At 38.0% G+C, this 19,981-nt stretch overlaps 1 protein-coding gene and 1 long non-coding RNA gene across 23 annotated transcripts in view; both read right to left on the reverse strand.

Moving 5' to 3' along the window:
* SEC31A (SEC31 homolog A, COPII coat complex component) overlaps positions 1-9,480 on the reverse strand; it is a 69,554-nt gene extending 60,074 nt beyond the window's left edge. For 13 of the 14 annotated variants that reach the window (XM_058547384.1, XM_058547383.1, XM_058547381.1 and 10 more), the window contains exon 1: positions 9,375-9,480. The gene's annotated coding sequence lies outside the window, so the exon portion shown is untranslated. The remainder of the gene's footprint in view (positions 1-9,374) is intronic. The other variant, XM_058547372.1, reaches the window with a different exon arrangement.
* Positions 9,481-11,406: 1,926 nt separating this feature from the next.
* LOC131409751 (uncharacterized) lies at positions 11,407-19,900 on the reverse strand. Of its 9 annotated transcripts, none has more exons than XR_009221000.1 (7): positions 19,833-19,847; positions 19,349-19,466; positions 18,943-19,039; positions 16,700-16,773; positions 15,441-15,728; positions 14,253-14,292; positions 11,407-13,885 (listed from the first exon to the last, which is right to left on the reverse strand). It is a non-coding gene; the product is annotated as an uncharacterized LOC131409751 (long non-coding RNA). The 9 variants fall into 9 exon arrangements; XR_009220998.1 differs by lacking the exon at positions 19,833-19,847 and adding an exon at positions 19,702-19,826; XR_009220999.1 differs by lacking the exon at positions 19,349-19,466 and having other exon boundaries at positions 19,833-19,900.
* Between the last annotated feature and the right edge of the window lie 81 nt (positions 19,901-19,981).

Below are 19,981 nucleotides of genomic sequence, written 5' to 3' on the forward strand. Positions count from 1 at the left end.
TAGGGTTGACTATGTTGTACATTCTATGGGTTTTGACAACGGTTAACGACACGTATCCACCATTATGGTATCACTCAGAAGTTTCCCTGTCCTAAAAATTTCCTGTGCTCCACCTATTCATCTCTCTTGTCCTTTGTCCCTCCTCTCTCCTCCCTCCCGGCAACCACAGATCTTTTTACTGTCTCCATAGTTTTGCCTTTTCCAAAATGTCATTTAGCTATAATCATACACTATGTAGCCTTTTCAGATTAGCTTCTTTCACTTAGCAATAGGCATTCAAGGTTCCTCCACATCTTTTTGTAACTTGATAGCTCATTTCTTTTTAAGGCTGCAGGATATTCCATTGTATAGATGTACCATGATTTTTATTGTTTTATATTCAAATTTATCACTTTTTAAAAAATGGTTTCTAAATTTTGTTTAGTTAGAAAGAACTTCTGCATGCCAAGGTATGAAGAAATTTACCCATATTTTTCTTCTAGCAAATTCATTTATGGCTTATTCTTTACATTTAAATTTTGACTCATCTGGAGTATATTCTGGAATACAATGTATGTTCAAAGTTTATTTTTTTTCTTATTACTCCAAACCATTTATTGAAAAGTCTTTTTCCTACTAACTTTAGATATCACCTTTATCATGTACTAACTTCCTGTATTTAGGGTTTTTTTCTGGATTTACTATTTAGGTTTATATTCCTCTATGTATTAGAATGTAGGTTAGGATTTACACTTTGTATATATTTAAGTGTATTTCTGGATTTCCACTCTTTATGTCCTTTTTGTTCATTTATAAGCTAGGCACTCCACTGTTTTTTTTTTTAAAAAACAACTTTTTTATTTTTTATTTTTTTTGAGAGGAAGATCAGCCCTGAGCTAACATCCATGCTAATCCTCCTCCTTTTGCTGAGGAAGACTGGCTCTGAGCTAACATCTATTGCCAATCCTCCTTTTTTTCCCCCCAAAGCCCCAGTAGATAGTTGTATTTCATAGCTGCACATCCTTCTAGTTGCTGTATGTGGGACATCGCCTCAGCATGGCTGGAGAAGCGGTGCGTGGGTGCGCGCCCAGGATCCGAACCTGGGCCACCAGCAGCGGAGAGCACGCACTTAACCGCTAAGCCACAAGGCCGGCCCGGCACTCCACCGTTTTAAATACTCAGGCTTTATATGAGTATGATTTCAATAACCCCTATCCATTGCTTCCCACTCCCTCTGTTTTCCTTGCTATTACTGTTTATTTTACTACATAAACTTTAGAATAGCTTTTGTCTAATTCCAGAAAAAAGAGAATGTTAGTATTTTTATTGAATCTGCATCGAATTAATAAATTAATTTCTCTTGATTCAAGTCTTCTTTTTTTCAGTATTGTTTTAAATCTTTTGATATATTGTGTTTGCTTATTCCTAATTTTTTAATCGTTTGGTTTGTTTGTAAATGTGGCTTTTTTTTCTTCCATTATATTGTCTATCTTCTTGTTGTTGTTATATAAAGGCTAATGATTTCTATTAATTTTGTATCCTATCTTTTTTTTTTAATAATTTTATTCATTTATTTATTTTTCCCCCAAAGCCCCAGTAGATAGTTGTATGTCATAGTTGCACATCCTTCTAGTTGCTGTATGTGGGACACGGTCTCAGCATGGCTGGAGAAGCGGTGCGTCGGTGCGCGCCCGGGATCCGAACCCAGGCCGCCAGCAGCGGAGCACGGGCACTTAACCACTAAGCCACGGGGCTGGCCCTGTATCCTGCTATCTTACTGAATTCTTTTTGGAGTAGTTTTTCAGTAGATTCTGTTGGGTTTTCCATATATACATTCATATTATGTGCCAACAGTGACAGCTACTTCCCTGCTTCGAATTGTTATTCCTCCAATTTCTTTCTCTTGTCCGAGTTGGCTAGTATTTGTAGTTCCATATTAAACAGTAGTTCCTTTGTTTAGTGGAAAAACCTACTCTATTACTATTGAGCATGATTTTGGTATTTGAGACACACACACATAATTCATATAGATATAAATGTATATAATTTAAGGAAACAGCCATTGATTACTGTTATATTGAATACTACATATAAAGATTGGGTGTTGAATTTTGTCAAATGCTTTTCATTAGATAGTTGGAGATGACCATATGATTTTTGTCCTTAGGTCTATCAATAAAACAAAATATACTAATAGATTTCCTAATATTGAACCATCTTTTCATATCTTGAATAAACTTCTCTTGATTATGACATATTATTCCAATAAAGTGCTGCTAGACTCCATTTGATTAAAAGAGTTTTGTTTCTATAGTCTTAAGTAAGAGTGAGTCCCCAGTTTTCTTCTTTTGTGCAATCTTTGTCGGAGTTTGATCTCAATGTTATACTTGCTTTACAAAAAAATGTGGGAGCTTTCCTTCTTTTCTATTCTGGAATAGTTTCATTAGCAGCATTGGAGTTACTGTTTCTTAAGGATTTAGAAGAATTCTCCTGTGACACACCTGGGCCTGGTGCTTTCTTGGGGGAGTTGCCCCTTTGGTAATTTTCTCTATTTCTTCTATAGAAATTGATCTATCCAAATTTTCTTTATTCAAGGTCATTTTTGGGAAATTATATTTTCCTATGATAATCCTTTATTTTCTTTTTACATATTTTCTGATTTACTTTCTTAGTCTTGAACAACACAGACTTATAATTGATCAGCTTAGCTAGTTACGTGTCTGCTTTACTGAGTATTTTCAAAGACCCAACTTTTGGATTTATTTATTCTATTCTTTTTGTTTTTTAATTCACTAATTTCTGCTTTTATTTTTATTAATGCCTTCCTTCTATCTTCTTTTGGTTTACTTAGTTCTTTTTCTAACTTTTTGAGTTAAATGCTTAACTTACTCATTTTTATTATTTCTTCTTTATTGATGTATTTCAGGCTTTGAATTTTCTCTGAGCATTGCTTCAGCTAGACCTCACACGTTCCTAGTGTTTTCATTTCTATGATCATCTATACATCTTACAATTTCCATTTGTATTCTCCACTAATTCAAGAGTTGTTTGAATTTAATATTCAAGTGAAAGGGCCTTTATTTTTACTGCATTGTGGTTTTTCTGTACTATTTCTCCTTTATGAAATTTATTGAAGTTTTCTTTAGGGCCCTATATAGGAGTTTTTGTGAATGTTCCATGAGACCTAAAAAGAAGATGTGCTGTGTTTTCAGGGCTGAGTTCAATATATACTAATCAAATCTACCCTACCGACTTAACTGTTTAGGTCTTCTATATCCTTATTTTTTTCCCACTTGACCTGTCCTGGATCAAAAACAGTGAATTAGAAGTCTCCTACTACTAATGCATTTGTGTCTTTTTCTCCTGGTATCTCCTGAAACTTGCTTTATGAACGTTTCTTTGTTATTTAATACATAGTTATTTTGTAGACAAATATTCATAATGTTAAATGTTTACTGTTAACAGTATTCTTCTTCGTCTTCATGCCTTTGGACCTGAATTCCACATTGTCTCGTATTAAGATCAATACCCTAGCTTTCTTTTTATTTGCCTTTATGTGTATTCTTTTGCCCTTTTCAACTTTTGAACCATTTTGTTTTCACTGGCTATATTAAATACAGCAAAAAAAAAAAAAAATCAGATTTTGCTTGGTGACCCAACTGAAAATCTTTTCAATAGATTAGCTAATAAGGCCATTTAAAATTTACTGATATGACAGATATGGTTGCTCTTATGTCTAATATATTTTGCTATGTTTAGTTTTATAATTAAAAAAAGTCTTTCACTGTTGTCTATTTTTTGTTGTATTTTTAACTTATCTGATAATTAGGATGATCTGTATTTTTGTTCTAAGATGTATTTCTGGTTCTATCTTTGTAACTGTAATTTTAAATAATTTTATTTAATACCATTAATCCTCTATTTCCTTACACAGTAACTACTATGAGCACTAATTAAATTAGCTTGTATAATCTTACTGCCCCTCTTGCACTATAGTTATAGTCAATAGTATTATCTTTCTCAATGTTTACCTTTGTACTGTTAAATACACTTATTCTTCTACTAACTGATTTGTCAGCTTTAAATGATGTCCTTTGACTCCCAGCCATGACAGATGAGGCAATCCGCAAACTTATTCTACCTCCAGTTTTCTTCCTACTTCCCAGTTCTCTTAACTTTTTTAAGTTTTATAACCAATTCCTACATTATCAGATATTTAACACAAACATTTTATTTTCTTCCTCATCCCCACTTTTGTTTTAGTCTCACGTCTATAGTTAAATATACTCAATGCTCTCCAACAGTACTTTTGCCAGTTTTCTTTCTCATCTCTAGAGGATGAAGTTCATCCTCTAATAGTTTTTTTAAGAGGCTCTTAGACTAGCAACATGCCATGAGTCTTGTATGTTCAAATTATTTATACTTGAAGAACATTTTACAGATGATAAAATTAAGGCACAGAAAGATTAAACAATTTGTACACACCAACAAGGGGCAGAGCCAATATTTGAAGTTTAGCTCCAGAGTCCAAGCTCTTGTTACTTCAACAAGTTCGTGTATTCAATTTTAATCACAGAAGAACTATAAACATTTAGAAGAAACAATGGCAAAGCAAATACATTGCATGATGAAATTAAAAGAAGAAGAAATGTATTTTAGTAACTGTGCTAAAATAGGGAAAGTAGATTAGGAGGGTTGAATCACATAGTTAAAAGTAGAGCCTCTGTAGTCAATCCTTGATTTAAATATTGGCTCTGCTACTTATGATACCTTGGACACATTATTAAACTTCTGTGAGCCCCAGTTTCTACATCTGTAAAATGAGGATAAGAGTGACTACTTCATGGGATATTGTGAGGTTTAAATGAGATAATGTATTTTTTTTTTTTTTGTGAGGAAGATCAGCCCTGAGCTAACATCTGCCAATCCTCCTCTTTTTGCTGAGGAAGACTGGCCCTGGGCTAACATCCATGCCCATCTTCCTCCACTTTATATGGGACGCTGCCACAGCATGGCTTGACAAGCGGTGCATCGGTCCGTGCCTAGGACCTGGATCTGAACTGCTGAACCCCGGGTCACCACAGCGGGGCGTGCGCGTTTAACTGCTTGTGCCACTGGGCCAGCCCCTAGATAACGTATTTTATAGAGGGCCAAACACAGTACCTAGCACATAGGTTAATAAGTGCTTTAACGTGCTGACTAGTTTTTTAAATTTTTTACTATCATGAGATTAATCAAGAAAACTACACATCTAGTTTCCCAAGATTATTCTGAAAAAAAGAAAAAAATCCCAATTTTCTAAGAAGTGAAAAAGAGGCCTTTCTTTTTTATATGAAATGCCCTCTTCTTTCTCTCAGCCAATTGTCTTTAATAATAAACTCAAATCCCAGCTCCTTCATGAAAACTGCCCTAATGATCCAATCCACACTGGTCTAAATAATGTCTTAACTGTTTATATTTGTCCGTATGACGCTTTAAGCATCTTAAAATAAAGTGTCTTATTCTCTCTTAACAGAACTTTATAACATTCTATTAGTACATATTGTTTACATATTTTCCCGTTGCCTTTTTTGCCAACTGTTCTATATGTCATCCTGTCTCACTGAGTAGATAAATAATGTCTTTTTTTCAATTAAGTGTTACAACTTTTACCCTTTTTGGACTCAAAATTACTTAGCACACGGTGAGGTAAACAAAGTTTTGCTTGATTGATTTTGAATGTTTATATTTAGAGGAATGCAAATAGACTAATGAGCTAGAAAGACCAACTTCAGGTAAAACATTTAATTTTTAAGTTCTTAACTGTTTAATGATCTTTTCTTATTTAAAAAATAGGGGAAAGTACTGTTAGCGGAAAAGAGGTTTTATAAAATGCCTTTAGAATAATTTCTACAAGTGAAAACCCCAACTGAATAGAATTACAGTCTCTCTAAGAGCAAAGGTACCACAAGGGTTACCTAATTCATGAATACTTAGTTAATATGTAACATTTACTGAAAGAGAAAGAGACAAATTCACAGGAACATAAAATGGTTAAGTGGTAATTCAAAGCATTTATAAAAATCTACTTCTTGGCCTTAGTACTCAATATTCCACCAGAAGCAGTTTCATTTATTAACCTGTATTGAACACAAGGCTTCAATACCACCTGCTAAAAACAAAAAAATCACTATACTACCACAATGGCCTAGAACTACATTATGTGGTCTGAATCTAATTAAACAAGAGTACCATAATCTACCTATTGCAAGCATTCTCAAAACTACTGAGAATGCTATGGAAATACAGCCTCATCTGGATGCACGTGTATTCTTTCTCTTAGAAATGATCATTCATTTAGTTGTAACTAATTTTCTTGAAAATATGAAGTAAGAAGGCTTAGATTAAACCATGTGTACTTCCCAAGTGAGACTTGCTTTAAAAGCTTTGTGTGGGGGCCAGCCCCATGGCCTAGTGGTTAAGTTCGGCACGCTCCTCTTCAGCGGCCCAGGTTTGGTTCCTGGGCATGGACCTACACCACTCATCGGCAGCCATGCTGTGGTAGCGACCCAAGTACAAAATAGAGGAGGACTGGCACAGATATTAGCCCAGAGAGAAACTTCCTCAGCAAAAAAAAAAAGAGCAGTTTTGCAGCTTTGTGTAATTTTTTCAATATTATGTGATTAGAATTCACACTATGCAGATTTGTTTTATTCAAGACTATTTTACACAGAACATAATAACTTTGAAAATATAAAAAGAAAATTGTGAAGATAGTCATCTGTAAGACAATATCTGTAGCATAGCAGTTAAGAGTGTGGAGTCGGGAGCCAACACTCTCGGTTTAAATTCCAACTGCACCATGTCCCAGCTCTGACTTTAGGCATGTAAGTTTACCTATGTATGTCTTGGCTACCCACTTGGTAAAATATGTACAGATGGTCCCTGATTTACGATAGCTCCACTTACAATTTTTCAACTTTATGATGGCGAGAAAGCAATATGCATTCAGTAGAAACCATACTTTCAATTTTGATCTTTTCCCGGGCTAGTGATATGCGGTACGATACTCATGATGCTGGGCAGCACCTGAGAGCCACAGCTCCCAGTCAGCGACTCAATCTCGAGGGTAAACAATGGATACACTCACAACCATTCTGTACCCACACAACCACTCTGTTTTTCACTTTCAGTACAGTGTTCAATAAATTACATGAGATATTCAACACTTTTTTATAAAATAGGCTTTGTGTTAGTAATCTGTCCAACTGTAGGCTAATGTAAGTGTTCTGAGCACATTTAAGGTAGGCGAGGCTAAGCTATGATGTTCGGTAGATTAGGTGTATTAAATGCATTTTCCACTTATGATATCTTCAACTCACAATGGGTTTATCAGGACGTAACCCCATCAGAAGTTGAGGTAGATTTGTACAATAAAAGTATCCATGCCACAGAGTTGTTGTAAGAATTTGCACAGTGCTTAGAACAGTGCCCGGCATGTAGTAAATAAATGCTTGTAAATGTCAGCTATTACCAAAGTCACAATTTAAAATGTTTATCCCAATAAATCTTCAAGAATACATCTCTTGAAGAAAAATTTATGTTCCAGAGTAAAACTTTCATTTTTTTCATCCAAATTTTTCTCCACGATCATTGCATGCAGTTAAGTGGAAACTTTCCGCTTATTTTCTAAATGCTAATTTTGTGAAACAATACTAAAACCCAACAGTACTATCTCTAAAAAAATACCAACCTTACAATGATATATAGAGAGCTGACCCATACCTCAAAAAGTTAAAAGTGAAAGAGGCAATAGAATTGGAAACTCTGACTCCCAAACCAGGAATACAATCCCTAGCTGGCACGGCCTTAATAAAAATCCATCTTGTGTGGGCAAAATATCTCATTATGGATGGGCACACGTGTTCTAGAAGATTTATTCAGTGTTATCAATGTTCTAGGCTCATCTCAACCAAATCAAAGAAGCAACTGTGCATTGGTTACTGAACTAAATAGTGTCATACTCATCTGCAATCTAATAAATAAAACTTTTTGAGCTGAAATTAACCTAAGAATGACATTTCTAAAAACAACGTAAAAATCAACTTAATAATACTACCTTATATGAGTTTTTAACTTGGGATACATAAACCTCATGAAATGATATAGTTTTGTATATCATTTCATTCATATCATTTCTATATCATTCCTATACATGTACGTGCATTTTTCTAGGAAGATGATCCAATGCTTTCACCAGATCCGCAAAAGGGAGTGAAATCCCAAAAGGTTAAGAACCACTGTTCTTCAGTTTACAAATTTCTTTCTATTCTCATGTTATTAGCTTCAGAAAAGAACCTGTTTATATAAAATTAAGCAGTATAATTCTAAATCCATTCCAAATCTCATCTTTCCCAAATAACCTTAGATGTGTGTAACATAAATTCACAACCACAAAAACACTTCAAGTTATCCAAAAGTTCTTAAGAGTCTACAAATCTTTCCCAGAGCTGTAAGTGGGGACAATGAGAAACAAGGAGCACAGAAGAACCACTAAGAAAAGGTGAGTAAACTTTAGCCAACACTAGAACAATCGATATGTACAGAAAACGTAGGCTAGTATGATACAAGGACGAGGCTCTAATTATGGATTAAATACAGTTACAGTTGCCGACAAACACAATAAATTTTAGTCTTCTGTAGTTAGAGAAGGCAGTTTAGGAGGAAGGATTTGTCACAGACCATCACTGCAATTTCAGAAAGACCTACGTAAAATTAGTTCCCTGAGCTCACAGAAAAGTTTATAATGCCTACAAGCTCAGGCAATATTTTGATTTATTTTACACCTGCCCCGCAATTTAACCTCTTATCATAGTAATTTACTAGCAAAAACGTACAACACTTAATGAGACTTCCTTCGACGTATAGGCTGCGATCTGCGACTACTGTCCTTAAAATAATCCAGTCCTGGTTAAATCACAGTAGCCCTCAGTTAAAACTTAGGAACCTTCAAATTTGGCAACAGTTGAAACATAAACAAAAAATCCCGACCAAACTAAAGTCAACCAAAGTAATCCTAAGGTTTGTTTCCTTCCCTTGCCCTTGGGGACCGCACCTCTCTGTGCACAAGGGTCTGAAGGTCTCCTAACCTCAGACCCCAGCTACCAGCCCCGCAAAACACCCTGTCGCCAGCCTCAGGGGCCGATGCGGACCGGCGCGATGCCCGAGGCGGCCGTGACGCCAGGCGTCGTCCTGCCGGGCCCGAAACGAAGACCAGGGGCGCCCTGCCACCAGAGACCGGGCCGCAGACGAGCAGGGACCAGCGGTGACCGAGGCCAGGGTCCCCGCTTTGGCCCGGGATCTAACTCAAGGCCCGCGGGCCGGGGAAGGGGGCAGGAGGGAATGGGCGGACGCACCTGGCGGGGACCCTCGGCGACCAGTTCCTGCGTGAGCGCGGCGCCCGTCAGACTCTCCCAGCATTCGCCGCCGCCCCTCCTCCCCGCCCAGGGCCACCTCCACGTTCCGCTCCAACGTGGCAGCCGCAGCCCCACCCAGCTAGCCGGCGGACGCTTCCGGGAGCTGCGCCTCGCCCCGCCCACTCCGGCGCGCGGCCCACCTCGGCACTTCCGGAAGCCGTGGCAGGCCGGGGGCGGAGCGTGCGGCGCTGGCGGCGTTCTCGCCCGCCTGTGAGGCCGGGTACCCTTTCGGAGGGGCGGCGCGCGGGGCGCGGTGGCGGACTACGAAGAACCGGCCTCCTGGGTGTAGCTGTTTGGCCGAGGACAGACCGCGGCCCGCAGGAATGCCACGTAGCACCAGTCCTGTGAGACGTCAGCAGCCCCCGCGACACTGCCAACACCAGACAAACCACGTGAAAATCGGGCTGCAAGGGCCTTAATGCAGTAATTTGTGTCTGGGTTCTTAAAATTGCTTACTTGGTTCGACAGCATTGCGTTTTGAGCACTTCTTTAAAACCAGAGGATCTGGTCCTACTCAAAGGCTGTTGTGGACAGTTGGTTATTCCAGAGGCGTAGGGGTAAGGTATTCCAGTTAGGACCCTGTGGTCCTGTTTGGGATCTATTATTTGCCCTCAGTCCCTGGAAATTGGCTAGTTTCGCCAGAGCCTGCCATCTAATTAGTGCGTTGCCTGAATGTCGTTTCTAGTTTAGGGTTACAGCGAAGTAAAGCCAGAGGAAAATCACTTGCTCAAGTACCGGAACCTGGATTCAACCCAGGTCTCCTAACTTCTGGACCAGTTCTCTTCCCATTACACGGATCATTCAGTCAACTCTCTTTCCTAAAGCCTTTTCTAAGCGCCTTCACTGGATGTTTCTTTCTTGTACACAACAGGTAAAATATGCGAGACACTATTTAAATACTAGAGAGTAGGCATATTTTTATAGTTTTACTGCACTCTTTCCAACACCCTTTCAGTGTCTTGTACTTGTACTTCAATTTAAAAAGCAAGTTTTTTTCTGAAGGAAATAGACCAGCTCGAGTGGATTACTTAAGCTACAATAGCTAATTTCTAGTGTTCTAAAAAGCCTTCCATTTTTATTTATAGCTGCAAGGACTAGTTTACCTAAAGAAGTGACAATAAAAAATCCCTAAACAGAAAACACTGACCTCCCTACTGCCCCATTCCCAAAAGACCCCCAACTACATATAAGTGTGCATTGGTATGAAAAAAGGGTTCATTAGAACAACTCTCCCAAAATAGCACATTCTTTGGTATGATTTAATACAATCACACAGTGCAACTACACGTTCCTCTTGCGTTCAGTCAAACTATAAACCTTCCCGTCCCTCACCCCCTTCTGTAAGCCCTGTGGACTAAGAATGGCAAAAAAAATCTCGACATGCAAAAATTATATGAAATCAGTGTCCCATAAAGTTTTATTGGAACACAGCTATGCTCAATGGTTTATGTATTGTCTACTGCTATTTTAGTGCTACAAGGGCAAAGTTGAGTAGTTGATAGAGAGACCATATGGCCTGCAAAGCCTAAAATATTTACTATATGGCCCCTTACAGGAAGTTTACCAACCCCTATTCGATTTGACAGGATTTTCCCTACAAATGGATTAATTTCAAAGTCCAAATATAAGACATTCAATATTATAAATTTTTAAATCAAAGCCTTGTTATAGTAGCACACAAAAGCACTATGAAAAATGTCACTTATAATTTATAAATGGTTATGATAAGGCTAAAAATAAACTATAGCCATTTCTAGATGTGATGTATTTATAGTTGATAAAATATAGACTCCCTAGCTTGTTTTAAATGCAGGCAGTTCTTGCTTTGACTAGTAAACTAAACTATGCAAAGCAATCTTAATCTTTGGGATTAATAGTCTGTGATTGTTCTGTGACCTTAAAATTTGTCAAAACACTCTCTTGGTGTTAGTTATAAATGTAAAAAAGTAAAACTAATATTTAAAACATTAGAAACACTGGAAATTAGTGTTTTATTTCTTTACAAAAAAGTATCAAGAGTAGTTTGAACACTGCTTGCTTTCTTCTCATCATATAACTTATGATATGGAGCATCTTTTCTATGCCTTGGCAAATTGTCATACTCCTAAATTTGGATCAGCTCCCAAAATTTTATCCTTTGAGCTTTCAACATCATGAAATATCTGAGAGTTCCTTTAATGTGAAGCTTTTCCACTGGCATCACTTCCTCTGAGACAAGTTCATCCTTTGTGACACAACCACTTTCCTCATTTATAACTGTATGTTCGCCTTCACTAAGTTCCTCTGGCTGCATATCTAGAACTGCTTCTTGAGCGGCGGCGGTGTCAACATTCCCATGGTCATCTGTATCTTCAGAAGTCCATTTACATCCCATCCAAATCCTGCAGTTTTGGACAATATAGTCTCATACTACTGTGCAAAGCGAGGACTGCCTATAATTCTTGGAATCTGGGTGCAAATTTCACAGTAGTATCCTTATGTGAGCTTGCAGCTTCACCAGATAACATTTATCATGCCAATTTCTGCAACAATGAAATCACCCTTTACTGGCAATAAAATGTTCTTTTTCAGTCTCCTTGTAATTACCCTTTTTCTTCAATGTAGCAACTAACTTCAATGCTTTGGCCTGAATGAAGCCAAACTGAATGGGAATTGTTTTTGATTAGTCCTCAATCCAAAGTAGAAGTAAATGCTCCATTTCAACCATAAGCAGCATTCTGTTCCTAGTGCAATTTAAACTGAAAGATGTTGAAGCAACTTTACCTTGTTTTTTACATTCATCAGATTTTTTAATATGGTTTGTACTGTAGCTTCATGTAGGCCTAGGTCTCATCCTATCTTTGCTTTGTTGTCGCCATTTTCAAATCTTCCGACCACATCCAATTTCACTTCCAGTGTTATCACTTTTTGTTTCTTTGCTGCCTGTCATCTTTGTTGACCAATTCTCTTTTTTGATTATCCATTTTTGTAAAATGTCACATGGGTTTATCACTGGGAGACAAGGAGGCAAAACAACTACATGCTTTACTATCTGTATGTGAACTAACAGATGGTTAGTGACCAGTCAGCAACTGACTTTGAAAGAAATGATGTGTAACTGGTTACTGATCATGATGCACGTCTTTTATTTGCATAACGACTTGTGGAATAAAGAGCTAGTAGCAAAGTTTATGCAACAATTCCCAGTTAGTACCATGGTAACTGAAATTTCAACTGTGTTGTTGGGGGACTGGTGATATTTAACTGAACGGTGAAAACTGATGTTCGTGCAATGTTGAAATGGTATAAAGGACCACCTGTAACTAAAAAGAAAAACCTGTATTAGTTCACACAATAGTCAACTTTTAATCCAATTTAGTTAACTACTAGCCAAGCCTAATCCTAGATCAAATAAGAACTGAAGCTTTTCTCAAAGGAATGCTAGTTCCAAGACTCTGAATTACTCATTGGAGCTAGAAGAATGTTTGCAGATAATGTAATACAGAATTCTTCAAATTAGGATTTGCAGACAGTCCAAAGACATCCTTTTGAGAATTTAGGCCCCTTCCCCTCATTTCAATCATCTTGAGGTCTGCAAAACAGTAAAGTTCCAGACAACTCTACTATTGTCCAGATTGTAAAACTTTACAATCATCAGAAGGCATAAGACTGTATGTGTTTATAACTTATTCCATAGCAGCCAGTACCATGTTCACTGCTGCAAAACAATAGCATCCATCCCATTGTTGTTTTAGTTTTGTTTTTGAATGCATTTATTTTGTAAATCTTTTCATTAAGGACCATAAACAAAGTTTATATCACTTTTATGTTTGTAGAAATTTAAGAAACAGGAAATTAACTTAAACCAACATTGAGAATTCACAAGAATTTTTCCCCTTTATATTCCTCAAATTTGAGAAACACCGGAAGATAACATACCTAATTAATGACAGATTAATCTGGTATTAGATTTGAGATTCCCAGCTTCCGACCACCTGCCTATCTGCTGTTCTTGAACAAAGCTTAAGTTACACAATGGTCATCCACTGGCTTATCAGAGTCATTTACAAAATATCCAATAGTTCAGCAAATTTAAACCCTGGAACATATGCTCTCTAAGAATTTCAGGGGCTGAACGGTTACATCATTGTTTTTAAGAAAAGATGACTACCAAGGTTAAAAGTCCGCCCCCCACCCACCCAAATGCCTATCCTGAATTGAATCTATTGATTTGGAAAATTATATTATTTTTGAAATCATATGTATGTTATCTTTGAAAACTGAAAGAAGAAGGAAAAAATTTTAATTGAGTACAATATCCACATCATGCTCAAATATAATTTTTTCTGTGTTCTTTTGTCAAAACTAATAAATTTATAAACCTCTTACCTTATTATATAAATCTTCAAATTTTTGATCTGATAAATCTGACAAATGATGTTCTCTAAGAAAAACACCCTTCCATTTTATTCCTAAAAGGAAAAACATTTACAGGCAAATCAATGTACAAAAACTACATCGTATCTATAAGCCTCATGATTTTCTTTTTCCATTATGTCCTCATCCACATATATTAATCACAACAAATCATGATGTGAACAGCAGTGGAAAAAGTTTAATCATTGGACATTTATACTTTCTTCTTCTTTTCAATTTATACTCTAGTCATAAGGTTTTCATTGCTTAGTCTTTTTTTAAAAACACATAATAAATGCACATTTCTATAAATTTCGATTCTCTCATATAGAACAGATAAGACCTCCCAATTTTACTATAATTAGAAAAATTCATAACAAAGATAATTTCAAGTATATCAGTTATCAACTTTGCACAGATTACCTTATGCTAACTTGGAGGTGTCGTTTTCTCAACATCAAGCCTGAAAAGGAAAGGATAACCACACCTTAATACATTCCAAAACTGGCTATGCCGTATTTTATATGTAATGCTTTTGTTATTACACAAGGTTTCCAATGACCAGAAGCACTAAAACTTTGAAGGACAAGGGGGATTTAAAGGAAAAGTTGTCTTTGCTAACAAAGAATTCTGAAGCAGTGACAAAGGGATAAGAAGACTCAAAAGATTACACATCTCAGGCACTCAGAATTCTGCCAATGAGCAACATTCTGATTGCTTGATGAGGTCTACACTTTGCTCACTAAGAGGGACAGAAGCCCCTAGAGGCAGGGAAAGCAGCAGAAAGAAAAGGAAACGTATAATCACCATATTGGATAAAAATCAAGCTTTGGGATAGAGGGCAAATTACTCTAAGGCTGCTGCTGCATATTTGCACCCTCACTCCATCCTATGTCAAATATTTGTGTAACTGCCTCAAAGTAATTGGACTACATTCCTTGAAAAACTCCAAACAGAAATATCAACCTTTATAAGTCAGTCTGCACCCCAAGCAAATAGGGGTAGGGATACTCAATTTCTATCTATAGTCTAGTTCCAATCAGCTTCTGTAACCACCTCCACCTAAGTGGAATTGGGAGATGGGAAATGGGTCCAAGAAAAATATGTATGACCAAGGTAGAGTATTCTCTGACTATAAAATGAACTTTCTTATAAACTCCCCAGAAACTTTGTGACAACATGGACGGACCTTGAGGATATTACGCTAAGTGAAATAAGTCAGATGGAGAAAGATAAATACTGTATGGTTTCACTCATATGTGGTATAATAAAACAAAACCAAAAACCAACAAATGAACAAACCAAACAAAAACTCATACGTACAGACAACAGACTGACGGTTACCAGAGGGGAAGGGAGTTGGGAGTGGTGGTGGATGACAGGTCAATTGTATGGTGACGGATGGAAACTAGACTTTTGGTCCTGAGCACACTGTAATATATACAGATGTTGAATTCTAATGTTGTACACTTGAAATTTATATAATGTTACAAACCAATGTTACCTCAATTTAAAAAAAAAAAAGAGTAATTAAAGTGTGGTAGTCAACCTTCACGATGGTCCCCAATGATCCCCCACCTCTTGGTATTCACACCCTTGTATAGTACCCACCTGCACCGTACCAGGATTGGCCTCTGTGACCACAAGAAGAGGGCAGAAGTGATGTTATGTCATTTTCAAGACTAACTTGTAAAAGATAAGCTTCAATCTTGGCCTTTCTCTCTTGGATCATTCCCTCTGGGGGACGCCAGCTGTCATGGTGTGAGGACACTCAGGCGGCCTATGGAGAGGTTCACATGCTGAAGAAGAACTGAAGTCTTCAGCCAACAGCCATCAAGGAACCGAGGCTTGCTAAGTGAGAGAGTTTGGAAGCTGATGTCTCTTCTCTCCCCCTTCCCCCTACGTGAGTGTTTGTTGTTTTAAACTACTAAATTTTGGGTAATTTGTTACATAACAATAAATAACTAATAGAGGGTCACAATCCATATCCAAAAAGTAAAATGTACAACTTATGAATTAGCTGAAAAAGTCTGAAATTCTTGGGAAAGGATCAGATTCAGAACTGTCTTTATATTTGGTCACCAATAATTTCAAAACCCCAAGGCTTTCTGAAGCAAAAAAACCCCAGAGAACTAAAAGGATGAAAAATTCAGGAAGAATATAAGTCAGTTACTAGAAATACATTTTATTATATCAGAACAACAAATAAAGGTTCTAGTAGAACTAGCTAAGAATCTGACAAAAGGGTAGGTATTTAACAAGGAAGATAAGCAGTCCCAGAAAGCAAAAAATCTATTTGCTTTCATAGGGTTGTTGTGACAAATATTGTTTAAAAAACCCCACAAAACTCTGTGTGTGTGTGTGTGTGTGTGTGTGTGTGTGTGTGTATAAAAAAACGCTTAGCACAATGCCTGGCATGTAACCATTCAACAGGCATTAGCTGTTCTTTTTTTTTCCAAAGTGACCAATTAATGAGATTCTATACCATAAAACAGGAAATTAGATTTCACCAAAGCCTTTATAAATCCATTTTTTTACTTGGACAATCCTCCATTTCCAACTCACTGCTATTGTTCCAGGAATACTTAATACATTTAAAAAAGAAATATAGGGGCCGGGCTGGTGGCGCAAGCGGTTGGGTGCGCGCGCTCCGCTGCCGAGGCCCGGGGTTCACGGTTTCGGATCCCGGGCGTGCACTGACACACCACTTGTCAAGCCATGCTGTGGCGGCATCCCACATAAAGTGGAGGAAGATGGGCATGGATGTTGTTAGCGCAGGGCCAGTCTACCTCAGCAAAAAGAGGAGGATTAGCAGATGTTAGCACAAGGCCGATCCTCCTCACAAAAAAAAAAAAAGAAAGATATACTACCTCTCTTGTATCTTTCAAGTAATTATCTTTCAAGACTCAGGAATCTTCTTCTGACATCTCCAAGAATATCATTACTGAAAAGAGAGAATTTCTTTTAAATTACTTTGTGCAATGGTCCATGCCTTTTGCAAATAACATCTTTAATACAGCTTACATATCCTCATTTACATATTCAATAATCACAACAGTTCATTATGTGAACAGCAGTGAAGAGGCTTAATCACTGGATATGAAGTTACTGGAGGAAGCAAAGACATAATCAAATGATCAAACTGAGAGCCTCAATGTCACCAGCACAACAGTAAAAATAACAAAAAAAGCATGTAAAAGTTATAAACAAATGTAAAGATACATAAATACAACTGAAAAAAAAAAAAAGATTCCATTTATAAGGGATTGCATACTTCCCTATCCAGAAGTACACTAAGAATACCTAGGACAGTGAGCCCTGTGGCATCTGTAAAGTGAGTTGGTTATTTTCATTTAACCAGTCTACATTTCACTAAATCTGTTCTGCAGCATAGTAGTTTTCAGCGACTCATTTGTAATTAATAACTAGAAGAACGCAATCAGAATAATGTGAGAGCCACACTGTTTCATCTTTCCTAGGAGAGCCACATATCTGGAATCCAATTAAGCAGAAAAGAAAAAAGCCCTCCTTTTCTCTGTACTCTGATGCTGAACTGGCAGGAGTACTTTTAACTCTATCTTAAAAAAATGAAAAATGAGTGCTGCACCTGGGGGTCCCTCCCCCACAGCACCCACCTCTCCCCAGGCTCTCAGCAGGTTACACGACCTCTGAACCCATTTTAACAGAGCCTGTTAGCCCAGAGCTCCACTTCCATCTGTGATGTCTAGCACCCCCAGCAGCCTTGCTTTTAACACACCCTATAGCAGTCTCCATTTAAAGTTACCTTTAATGGGGAGGGAGGGAATAAGAGTACTTCCCAGGTACTAATCACTGGTTATTTTAGAGATTATCAAATTGCATATGTTTTGGGTAGTCAACCCTAACCCTATTCTTCCCATAAGCCCTGCTTCTTTCAAATGCATAATTTTGCTAAACATGAGGTTTTTTTCAGGAACACATATGACATTATAGCAGAAACACATCCATCTATTTGTATGCTAGGAACTGAAAAGACAAATGAACCTTAGACATTGTCCCTGCACTCTAGAAACCTCCGCTAGCAGGTTCCTTACAAACTTTAAGTCCTTAAAAAAAGGGAAACCACCACAAGGAGAAACCACCTCACACCCATGAGAATGTGGAGAAATTGGAACCCTCAGCCATTGCTAGTGGGAATGTAAAATGGAGTGGCCACTTTGGAAAAAGTCTGGCATTTCATCAAGAGGTTACACATAAGAGTTAGTAGATGACCCAGCAATTCTACGTATCCTCAAGAGAAACGAAAACGTATGTCCACACACAAATTTGTCCAGTAAAGTGCACAGCAGCGTAATATTTATAACAGCCCCCCCAAAATGCATGTCCACCAACTAATGAACGGACAAATAAAATGTGGTATATCCATACAATGGAATATATTTTGGCAATAAAAAGAAACAAAGTACTGATACATGCTACAACACGGATGAACCTTAAAAACATCCTAAGTGAAAGACGACACAAAGGGCCGTATATTAGTTTCTGATTCTATTTACACAAAGTGTCCAGAGTAGGCAAATCTACACAGACAAAAAGATTAGTGGTTTCCAGGGGGTGAGAGTAGGGAAGATATAAGGTATAACCGCTAATGAGAATGGGGTTTTTTGGGGGGGGTGATGAAAATGTTCTAAAATTGATTGTGGTGATGGTTGCACAACTCATGAGTGTACTAAAAACCACTGAATTGTACACTTTAAATGGTTTAATTGTATGGTATATGAGTTATACCTCAATAAAACTGTTACCAAAAAAATAAGGCAACCAACTTTTTCCTTAAAGATAACTGAAAATTGTTATTTATTTCTATTAAGCCTCATTCTGGCCTTAATTGGTCGAATGCTAGAAAAGTTTCTACGAGTCTAACCAACTGACAGTGATGTAAATCCAGGTCCTACCCTTTGCACATCTTACAGCCAAGCAAGCACATCAGCCATGGACCAATTTTCCTCAAATTCACGGACTATCCTTAGGCCATGTGACTTTCAAGAAAACTACATAAGCAAAAGTTCTGTTAATTTCAGTCAAATAAGACATCAACATACTACAGTGGAAAGCAGATGTAGATAAGTGATACCTTGAGATGAGTCTTTTTGGCTGCAATCTGGACAAAGTAAACAAAAAGCGGAGAAAGAAGCAATCTTGTTTGGAAATGTTGGAATCATTCTTGCGAGCTAGAGAAGGAAATGAAAAAGTTACAAATATTTCTGTGTTCTATAATGGGCCTCCAACGTCAAGCACAACAGAAAGAAACCACTCACTAAGGATCTCTTCAAAGATACAAAATAGAAACTATGGCCTACGTTGGCCCCATTGTGTTTCTTCTATGAAAACTGAAATCTCATATCGTATAACCAAGACATCATTGTAAGATCTTTCTCACTTCTGAAAGCTGTCCACGATGCCCCACATCCTAACCAAAACCATATCACTGCCCCTCCTAGTACCGCCCACTGGACCGTGAGCTTCCCCAATGGCCTTACCTTATTTCCTTCTTAATTCCCCCATTGTGGAAAAGGGTCTTGGAGAAAACTGCTCGTTGCGTTAAAAATCGAAGTATCCTCCTATTGGACTCATTCAAGCTCCTTTGGGGTCACATACCTACCGCCAACCATACCAACAGCTCTTACATTATCTCCGCATCAGGGAACTACCAAACAATACGCATGGAAAAGACGTGCCTCTCAGTAAATAATTTATTTTGGGCCCAATTTTGTCTTCAATTTTTCTAAGGCACCGCGTTTATCCCTGTCCCTCCTATACCTTCCTGCCGTCATACCCTCCAGTCACTTCACAGCTCGCACCAGGAGACCCATCGGCACCCCCCTGCATTCACCTCAACTTTCGTCCTGCCTCTCTGCTTCGCATTCTCAGGCTCGGCCTCGCAAAAAGCGCGATGGCACCGGATTTAACCAGATCGGGTGAAAACAGCAGAAACGTGAACCCACTTCAGCAAAATCTACTCACCACCCTCGAAGAGAGGGAGGAGCAGTAAAGTGCTCGTCTTAATACTCCTGGCCTTTCCGATTGGCTGCTGCGACAGGACGTGGCCTGTGATTGGTCACGGCGTCAAGCGCAGCGCCCACGGAGAGGACGGGTGGGAGCCCCGCGCCTTA

The sequence above is a fragment of the Diceros bicornis genome, chromosome 8, assembly GCF_020826845.1.
Source record: "Diceros bicornis minor isolate mBicDic1 chromosome 8, mDicBic1.mat.cur, whole genome shotgun sequence".
NCBI lineage: Eukaryota > Metazoa > Chordata > Mammalia > Perissodactyla > Rhinocerotidae > Diceros > Diceros bicornis.